The sequence below is a fragment of the Poecilia mexicana genome, unplaced genomic scaffold, assembly GCF_051168715.1.
Source record: "Poecilia mexicana isolate PSO_F unplaced genomic scaffold, ASM5116871v1 scaffold_2, whole genome shotgun sequence".
NCBI lineage: Eukaryota > Metazoa > Chordata > Actinopteri > Cyprinodontiformes > Poeciliidae > Poecilia > Poecilia mexicana.
This window is the reverse complement of record NW_028263371.1, coordinates 23,980,853-23,991,374: the sequence shown is the minus strand read 5'-3', so window position 1 is coordinate 23,991,374 and position 10,522 is coordinate 23,980,853. Positions and strand designations below refer to the sequence as shown.

The 10,522-nt window shown below is 37.8% G+C and overlaps 2 long non-coding RNA genes across 2 annotated transcripts; one reads left to right on the top strand and one right to left on the bottom strand.

Annotated features, from left to right (window-relative positions):
• The first annotated feature begins 646 nt into the window (after positions 1–646).
• LOC148160627 (uncharacterized) lies at positions 647–3,297 on the top strand. Its single transcript, XR_015765415.1, has 4 exons — positions 647–1,101; positions 1,209–1,963; positions 2,104–2,256; positions 2,354–3,297. It is a non-coding gene; the product is annotated as an uncharacterized LOC148160627 (long non-coding RNA).
• A 2,050-nt stretch (positions 3,298–5,347) lies between these two features.
• Positions 5,348–6,932, bottom strand: LOC106928333 (uncharacterized). The gene is made up of 2 exons (XR_015765416.1): positions 6,823–6,932; positions 5,348–5,998 (listed from the first exon to the last, which is right to left on the bottom strand). It is a non-coding gene; the product is annotated as an uncharacterized LOC106928333 (long non-coding RNA).
• Positions 6,933–10,522: the final 3,590 nt, after the last annotated feature.

The window sequence follows — 10,522 nt, the reverse complement described above, 5'->3', positions numbered from 1 at the left end:
CTGTGATGATCTTTAAAGTTCTGATCCCTGTCTGAATACACTGATTGCAGCTAGGTCATTTACTTGAATTAAAAATGAACTTGCGTCAGTACAGGCAAATTTCTTTCCTCCTGTCTGTTATTTATTGCTGTTGCAAGCCAGATGAAGTGAAGTAAAGAGCTGAGAACCTGATCTTTGAACAGACAGAGAACATAGCTGAGGAGCAGCCTGGGATGCTTACTGAGGAGCATCCAATGATGATACCAGAGAACCAGGAAGAGACTGTGATAGTGCTTGATTTGCTTGATTTGGTTCCTGTTTCTCATCCTGTTGTCCCATCTCTCAGTCTTTTCAGAAGAAGAAAAGACCCAGAAGCATCTCTCCAGCTGCCTCTCCTCCCACTTCGTTTTGTTTTCTTTAAATTCATGCATCCAACATGTCAACCTCTTTAGCACGATTCGTACCTGTGGAGATCCCAGTTAGAATTTGATTGTCCATCAGAATGTTTGAGGATCAAACCAGGACAGGCAGTCACTGTGGTCATGCTCAATGGTATGACTAACAATTCTTTGAATGACTCAAAACCATAATATAAAAAAACGATATTATCAAAATTTAAATAACTGTCAACTTTGGCTGTGTGTGAGTACTTTGATGTACATATCCCAGAAGGGCCGTCTGACTCTATTCTTGAGTGGTTATGCTATTCAACATTTTGGTGTAACTGGTTAAACACACTTGAATCAAATGGCTGAGGTGCCACCTCATTCATTCTGCATTCAGATCATATGAAGTCCTGGTAACATCAAAATTAATTGAGTGAGATGTTTTGTCCCAGAGAAACACCTAAAACTTGAAAGACACCTAACCTATTCTTGATGCCTGGTATTTGGACACCTATGTCCTATTTTATGTTTTCTTTTTTTTATCTCTCATTTTAAATCACAGTTAAGATCTCGGCTGACAGCTTCCTGAAATGATTTTTGAGCGGGAAGCCATAATATATGAGTTGGATAAAATGTTAAGGAAGGATCCCTTCAAGTGTCAAGCTTGTACCCCAGATGTGCTTTCAGTTTCAGTGGATGGAAATTGCAAGTATTACCATTTAAAGAATGCAGCAAGGTATTGTAAAATGTGTGAAATATAACAATTCTTTGTATATGTTAGTGATGTTCACTACCTTTGGACTATAACACCTCATGAAGTGTATTTTATTGCTTTGTTTTCAGATTGGAGGAACAGGCTATATTTCAGGACCTTTTCATTGCCAAGGATGAAAACGTAGGAACATTTGTGGACTGTATACACTAATCAACCAAAGATGTAAGACTGCAGATTGTAAATGTATAATAACAGTAACCTTTTAGCCTGTAATAACAGCTTGCCTGACTGAATTGTATGCATTCTAGATTTTGTGGTGGGCAGCCAGGGAGATCTCTCACAGATCCAGCAGCAAACTGGATGAGGAGGCTTGGAGTTGGCGGTGTGTAGACATGGAGTGCTGCTTAGTGCTCTTCGAGATAGTATGAGATATTTGCATAAGCTTTGTTCTTGCATCAAAGGCTGGCCAACAGACAATCACTTTTTTTTCCCATGGATGTAACATGTAAGTACTGGCCATATCTTGAAAACTAGCAAAAAGCTGTCCTGAGCTCCAACACCTGCTTAAAATTAAGCCATTTCTCTCAATTTTCCATGGCAAAGCCCATGAATGTAAGGTAAGGAACACTGACCAGGCATTGTATAACCTTGCTGGTACATACTGCATAAACATCTTTGACACAGTTGATGTTGTTTGTGTATGTTTGTGCAGATACAGATGGACAAAGCTTGTGCCAAGGCTCATCGCAAGATCAGAAAGGAGAAAACATCTTAGCTTTAGAAGATGTTGGTCACTTGAAGACTGATACAGACACAGAAGTTCTGTCTTTGGAAGAGATCCTGTCCGGTGACACAACATTGCCATGGCAACAATCACACAGTGGTAAGTAAATATACACTAATATGTTTTATACTGTCATCATACCTGACAGATAATGTGACTAGATACTCCAGGTGTTGACCTCAACTTACAAATTTAAACTTTTAATGAGTTGATTTGTCCTTTTCATAAATGCATTTCAGACTCTCAGTCTTCACACAAGAACAAGGGCAATCGATGACATCATGATGGTAAAGAGACTGGAAGAGGAAAAGAGGATCTTTGTTGATGGACCATCGTTGGAAATCTCTGTCGTCCTATGAAGACACTCTAAAGGAGTTTCCCACCTGTTATCGGTTGGTAAATTTAAAAGTAGGTTTTTAAGTAACGCATAATCATACTAAAAGTAAAAGCATCTAAATTTTGGATTTTTATGTATGTTCAACTTTAAAGGTTTGTCCTGTGACCTAACTGACGAAGGTCCAAGAGGTCTCCAGAGCATCATCCTCAGAGAGCTGCAGCACCAACAGATGAAGCTGCAGCAACAGAGTATTATCTACAGCTGGGGAGCCCAAAGTGGGTCCTGGAGGCCCGGCATCCTGCATGTTTTAGTTCTCTCCCTGGTTTAACACACCTGCATCAAATGATGGCTTGTTAGATGGCCTAAGAAGAACATTGACAAGCTGAAAAGGTTGTTTCTACCACCAGGGAGAGAATAAAACATGCAGGATGCGGGCCACTAGGACCGACTTTGGACACCCCGATCTACAGACTTTGTCAGGAGCAGAGAGCGTTACCTTTGACGACGACTGCAGTAGTGACTGATAATATTCATATATATATAGTTTGCTCATAAGTCACAAAGAGACACCTTACAATTTGTTCTTGTGCTTTCATGTTTCCAAATGGGAAGTGTTTTATCTTGATTCTTTTTTTAAATAGTTAATTTGTTTGTGCCTTTGTACTTTCTAAAAGGGCTTATTAGAGCTGTAATTACTTCCACATGCATGTCATTGAGTGTGTTTCTTATTCACTTATGTTTCTGCACATCTAGTGTATTTTCTAGGTAATAAGAGAAATTGTAGTTAATTTAATAGTTTTACTATTTTTACTTCAAGTGGAGTAATAACACTTGTGCTTATGTTGAGCAGTTAAATGGCTACAATGCTATGTTAAGCAGTCCGAGTGATTCTGTAGACATCTTTTTGGATCTTCTACTTTTCTTTTCTTTTTTTATTAATATGTGCAGCTCTGACTTATTTCTTAATCCAAAGAATACACAAAGTGTGTACTGGTGGAACAATTTCTTATCCTTGGTCAATTGAATGCGGTTCAGTTTGTCTGTCAATCTCTTTATTAAAAAGAAATAAGTTAAATAAAATTTCAGTACTTGTCAACTGCCAACTCTCCTGACCTGAACCCCAGAGAGAATCTGTGGGATATTGTGAAGAGAAAGTTGAGAGACGCAAGACCCAAAACTCTGGATGAGCTTAAAGCCGCTATCGAAGCATCCTGGGCTCCATAACACCTCAGCAGAGCCACAGGCTGATTACCTCCACGCTGCATTGAAGGCTGCAAAAGGATTCCTGATCAAGTATTGAGTCCATAACTGAACACGATTATTTGAAGGATGACTTCTTCGGTATTAAAACACATTTCTTTTATTGGTTGGATGAAATATGCAAATTTTTTGAGACAGGGATTTTGGATTTTCATGAGCTGGATGCCAAAATCATCAGTATTAAAACAAAAGACCTGAAATATTTCAGTTGGTGTGCAATGAATCTAAAATATATGACAGTTTAATTTTTATCATTACATTATGGAAAATTATGAACTTTTTCACAATATGCTAATTTTTTGAGAAGGACCTGTAGACCTAGTGTTATTTATGCATGTCTAGGTTCAACAGTTGACATGTGAAAAAGGAAGCCGACTAAGGTTTGGTAGAACTTGCTGTCGGTGTCATTTAGTTGAAATGCTTCAGATTTGGACCTAACTTCTTTTTTAAAACAGAGCGTCCCAACTTAGTGAAATAATCTTAACATTAACTTGGTATTTGGATGCATTTACAAACCAAAAGGGGTAGACCTCTATTTCAACTACAATAATTAGATGGACACAACTTAACTTACATTTATGCCTTTTCTCTGCAAGCTTATGAAATGATGAAATGAACCACAGAGCCCTCAGGCAGATCATTCTTTTTCCACTAGAACAGATTTAGAGTCGGGCTACAGAGCTCAATTCTAGAGAAAATGCATCTTTGAACCATTACTTTCATAAAGCATTTGAAGATTAAGCCATCTCTACCACTCAATTTGAGATTAGTGATGGAATTAGGGTTAACCCTAACCCCAATCTAACCCTAGATTGTTTTTATACAGTTTAACATAGTGTTTCTCTAGGAGAAAAGCACTATGTCAATCAAACATAATTTAGATTACTATACTAATGTAGTTTAAATTACAGTAGACTCAAACTGATTCAATATTAATTTACTAAACTGTAATGTTTCTGGGTTTCAATCTGGGTTTCCTTTCATACACAAAATAAGCTGCAAACTTTAACTTAAATAATTAACCTTAGACAGGTAAACATGCTATTCAAAATACTTTTCCATAAAACTTTTTTTATGTGTAAATAATGATCACACTGAATAAAACACATAATAGCTTCACACAGTTCTACAAGTGTGTAGGAAACGAATCTGTTACACAGTTCAACCTTGCGTCATGCCTTAAAGACAACACACAGGGCAAACTTGACCAGCCTACAATGACGACCAGCTTGTCAGGCAAAAAGTCTTTATAAATCCCATCATGACTCTTTCTGTATCAAACGAACAGTTTCACTACATTTTGAAGTAACATTTCTGAGTGTATTGTTGACCTTGATCTTATTTGGCTACAGACAAATACGGTTGTCATCTTTTTGAAAACCTTATTACCCCCCACCTCCCACAACGTGCTGATAGTGTTCCTTTCTTCTCTTAATCAGTCTGCCGTACGATGGCTGCGTTCCATTTCAGATTCCCGCCGATCAGCCGTACAATTTCTAGAACCAACTATGCGGAGCTGGGATGCTTATAAAAAGTCTATCTATCACAAATGCCATACACAATTTTAAACACACAAAATATACATTTGCATTTATATATCTATATAGATATATCTAGATATAGATATATCTATATAGATATATCTATATCTAGATATATCTATATATAGATATACCTGTCCTGATATATATCTACAGATATATGTATATAAATGCAAATTTATATTTTGTGTGTTCTTCAAAATTGTGTATGGCATTTGTGACATAGGTTTATTAAAATGTGTTGTTCTAATACAGTCAGTTGATCTGGATATTACAATGTATTTTTATCATGCTCTTCATCAATAACTTCACTTAAAGTTGCTGTGTTTAAAAATAAGTACAGCATTTGAAAGCAATTTTATTATAACATTTTGCAAATACAGTCTTGATTGACAAAATCCATGACACAAAAAAGATATTAAAATAATAGCTTTTTGAGTTAAAAAAAACACTTCTAATTAGTTATATTAAAATCAAGTTGTGCTTATTTTCTTATGTATTTTTATAGACTTTACTTTGTACATCCACATCAACATTAAAAACACTCAAAAAGAAGTGTGTACAATACCATGTTTAAAGTTTTTAAGACTTTAGGTCATATTTACTGAACAAAATCTACAAACAATTCTGTTCTAAATTTCAAGACTTAATACAGGCACAATACCTGCCTGATGCAGTGACTCAATCAGCCTCACTTAGTCTTTAACAGAACTTGACAAAAAAGTGTCAGTAAACAGCCCAACATAAGCTGACATATATTACAACCATAACATTCATTTCAGTGAATGGCCGAAAACAATATTACACAGAAAACTTCGTAAAATGGTCAAACTGAAGTAAAAAAAGAAAGAAAAGAAATTAATACTTTGTAATGCAAAAAAGAAAAAGCAACATCATGGAAGGACTTGTTCGCTGTCTGAAGGAAGTGGCACTTGGTGGACAGCAACATGAGAGGATTTACTTGCAGGTTCCCAGGTATCATCCCAGATTTTTCCGCTAGAAAAGAACAACAATAAAATCAGGATGTGGATTTTTTGTGCTGTAAGGTTCACAAATCTCTCTTTCTAAGATGTATACCTGACTTTAAAAGGAGGTAATGTAGCCAAAATATTTTCTATGCCGACATCCACCCAAATGCCAGCTAGTACTTACATCTTGTTTTGTCCTAAATATACAATATTATCTTGACTTATTAAGTGTTAAATGATAAACTGACTGCAGTCATTTTTACCACTACACAAACAATGAAAATCTCTCGTAGTGCTTGAGTTTCTTAGAAAAGTCTAAAAATTAAAACAGAAAAAAAGTGACAGTTTCAGATTAAATGTGTGGCTTATATTAATTATAAAAGGCACAGTGTTAAATAATAAGTGTTGAATCACCTTTAAAAAGTCCAAACATCAAAATCAGCATTCCTTTGCTGATAAACGGCCTAATTTCGATATTTGGAGTTCTATCTCTATATTTCTATGTTTCTGTGCAAATGCTGACTTTTTGTATGAATTTGTTTCACCCAAAGATGTTGTCACTTAGGTGGTATAAGTATTACTGATTCATGTTGTAATGCCCGTTTTTGTCCTCATAAAAAAATAAAGACAAATATAAAGACAGAAAAGGAGTCTGGTAGGTCAGTAATTAAAGCCACAAAGTTTATAAGTAAACAACTGTGCTTATTTTTTGCAGACCACTGCCTCCCTTATCACCCCTCCCCCCATCTACTCATCTCCACACGTGGCAATGTCTCTCAGTGTATCTTGGCATGTTTGACTGGGGTGGGGATGTACTGTCACAGGGTGGATTAGTTAAACTTTTAGACTTACCGCATTAGTTCTACGCCCAGGGATTGATTTTGGGTACTACATTACCACCAACCTAAATAACAAGAAAAGGAAAAAAACAATTTTAAAAACAAAAGAAGAAATGAAGTCAAAGCGTGTACACTTGAAAACTAAAAACTAGTGTGGTGACTGTCATATTTTATAATCCTTCTAAACGTTACTCTTCTTTACATGGATTTACACATTTTCTCAAATTAGTTTAACATTAACTTTAACCACTTTACACTGGCCACATAAATGGAAACTAAGCCCAAAACAAGTTGTCTTTGCTTACAAAGGGTCTCTATAGGTTTTCTGTTTCTGTGAGAATTTTGACATTTTAGGGCTGGACTCCTTAAGTCACGAGTTCAGTTTTCTTCTGGGTTCGATTCTCGGCCGGAGGTCTTTCTGCATGGAGTTTGCATGTTCTCCCTCTGCATGGTGGGTTCTTTCCGGGTTCTCCGGCTTCCTCCCACAGTCCAGAAACATGACTGTCAGGTTAATTGGTTTCTCTAAATTCTCCCTAGGTGTGAGTGTGTGTGTGTGTGTGTGTGTGTGTGTGCATGGTTGTGTGTTCTGTCTGTTTCTGTGTTGCCCTGCGACAGACTGGCAACCTGTCCTGGGTGTACCCTAGCAACACTCCCGACCACAATAGGGACAAGGGTGTAAGAAAATGGATGAATGTAAAGAAAACAAAACTTACGCTTTCTCTTCTTATAGTCTACCCTGACTTAAGGAGACAGCATGGTCAGCAGGTGACATGAATGCAGATGTTGCTGATCTACGGGCTGGGGGGGGGGGGGGGGGCACGGAGACATGACCAAGTGGGAGGAGAGGCAGCTGGAGAGATGCTTCTGGGTCTTTTCTTCTTCTGAAAAGACTGAGAGATGGGACAACAGGATGAGAAACAGGAACCAAATCAAGCAAATCAAGCACTATCACAGTCTCTTCCTGGTTCTCTGGTATCATCATTGGATGCTCCTCAGTAAGCATCCCAGGCTGCTCCTCAGCTATGTTCTCTGTCTGTTCAAAGATCAGGTTCTCAGCTCTTTACTTCACTTCATCTGGCTTGCAACAGCAATAAATAACAGACAGGAGGAAAGAAATTTGCCTGTACTGACGCAAGTTCATTTTTAATTCAAGTAAATGACCTAGCTGCAATCAGTGTATTCAGACAGGGATCAGAACTTTAAAGATCATCACAGCCTAGGGGCACTGATGTTTTTAGCAACCCTCCAATATTACAAAGTGGCAACAACAAGCATGACTATAAACATTATTATGTGACTTTATCACGGCTAATTAAACGTATTAAGCACAGGTACAGTGTACAGGAACAATTAGCCTCCAAGAGGCTAATTTAGCTAGCTTCCACCGTATATTTTCCGGCAAAAAAAAATGTTACAAACCATTCAACCATTCGCATCACAGTCCTACTGCCATTAAGTCCTAAAACTATCATCAGTAATTTTATAACGTAACACTTTGGAGTTATTTTTGGTTTTAGAGTACAAAAACATTTTGACAGATGCAGATTTCTACTCACCGGAGTGTAAGTGTCGCATATGATGACGTCAGCTTATTCTTCTTCTTGGGTTTTTGTGGGATCCGTCCTTATTTTTATTTCAATCAAACATATTAAAAGGTTTACAGAACAGTTTGCATGCAATCACAAACGAAAACACATCTTAATTTTTCTTAAATTTATTTGGTGTAAATCATTGATATCATACTCAAAAATAGTTTTTTTTATTTATTTTATTTTTTTAAGGCTTTTAAATCAAGCTAAGAACAAGCACAACAAAACTCCTCCGGTTTTATATTTTACGGAGTTATTTTTAAATACCGAATTAAAGTATTGTGACCGATACGTCTGACATGTATTTGCAGTAAATATTCTTAATATCCTGTACAAACTAGCACATAAATTGTAAATAAAGGGTTTTTTTAAAAAAAAAAATAGAATAGACACGTCATCTTATTCGTTCCTAAGTCGTCAGTATCGGACGCTTAGGGAACGGTACAGCATTCAATGAGAGAACCCTTCGCGTCACATATTGACGCGAAGGGGGTACCCTCGGCGTCAATATGTGACGCCGAGGGTACCTGCCCAAGCGTCAATATGTGACGAGTTGGGAGTGAGAATGTGTTGACCAATCATACAGTCAATCAGGACGCAGAACACTGTGAAAAAAAAAAACTGCACAAAAAAATCTGCGAAGCAGCGATACCGGGAAAGGTGAACCGCGTTATAGCGAGGGTTCAACTATATGAAATAATTTATAAAAAGCAACTGAGTAATTTGTAGACTGGCTGTATATCTGAGTTTATCTAGGTTTATCTGGGACTTCATTCTCACGCCTGGCCTCATAATGCCTCAACATTGAAAAGATGGATTTATTTAAATGTAGCAGGAAGAAGCCTGCCTCAATATTCAAAACACCTGGCCCCTAATCACCTCATGATGGGTGGAGAGTATATAGGGAGACTCTCACCTGGTTGCTTATGCTGGCATTTGCTCACGCGTCGTTGAGGAGGTTGCTTGGGTAGCGTGCAGGTCTTAAACTCTAACATCAGTAAGTAATGTTTCTCCTTCTGCATAAGACCTACAAATTCAGTGTTTGACTTGAATTGTTTAAATCAATGGCGCAACTACACATTATTCAGGTGGATGCGAAAACATAAATCGGCGCCCCCTCACCCCTCTCTCCCCCGAAGGAAGGTTGAAGGAGCGTGGAAAACATACGCTCGCTCCCCCCCAGACGACGTTACGTGAAGGGTAAAACCCGTTAAATTTACCTCGTCACGTGCGCGAGGTGAAGGTGAAGAACATATTGGGAACAGAATTTCTCACAAGACAGGGGGAACAGAATTTCTCACAAGACAGGGGGAACAGAATTTCTCACAAGACAGGGGGAACAGAATTTCTCACAAGACCGGAAAGGATCCTCTAGTTTGGAGTGAAGTCATCCAGCTTTGGTAGGTGATGATGGTTTCCTCTGGCTTCCATCTTCTGTAAATCACCTACTAACCTTATGATTCAATTCCAGCTCTGACACTGCTGCAGCTCGCTGGAGACCCTGCTGTTTTGTTTCACTGTTTTCTTCTATTTATGTTTTGCTTAGTTTACTTTGTTTCATTGATTGTCTCTTTTTAACATGAAACGATAAAATGTAATTCATTTTTTTGGAAAAGTCTTGTTCACCTTGGTCACGAACCTCGAGCCTACTGGCAGTCTATTTCCTTGGGTGCAATTCCCAAGGTGTCGTCGTTGACAACTTCTGATCTGATACTCTGTGAGGAGCAGAGTATCAGATCCCTACCTTAGTGTTGCCACATAAATAAGACAGTTTAGTCAAACATATGCGACACTTAACCTGCAGACCATAATATGAAAGCAAACTAAAAGTCAGTTTCAGCTGAATTTGGATTCAGATCAAAGAGAAACTGACAAGAACCGGATGAAACAACAAAAATGAAAAATTTATTTTCTGATATAAGATCAAAATGGTCCCACACTGCGGAAACCTTTCGTTTGAAGCTGCTCCATAGTTGATGCTGTAAAAGGTTAAGAAATCGTTTGGCAAATCTATTGACAGATTCGCTTCCTTATAGACAGTTTGGTGTGTTAATGTAATTTCGAAACAGTTCCTGTACTGGTCATGTGACTTGCTGAAACCGATGCGTGCACCGACACGGGTTT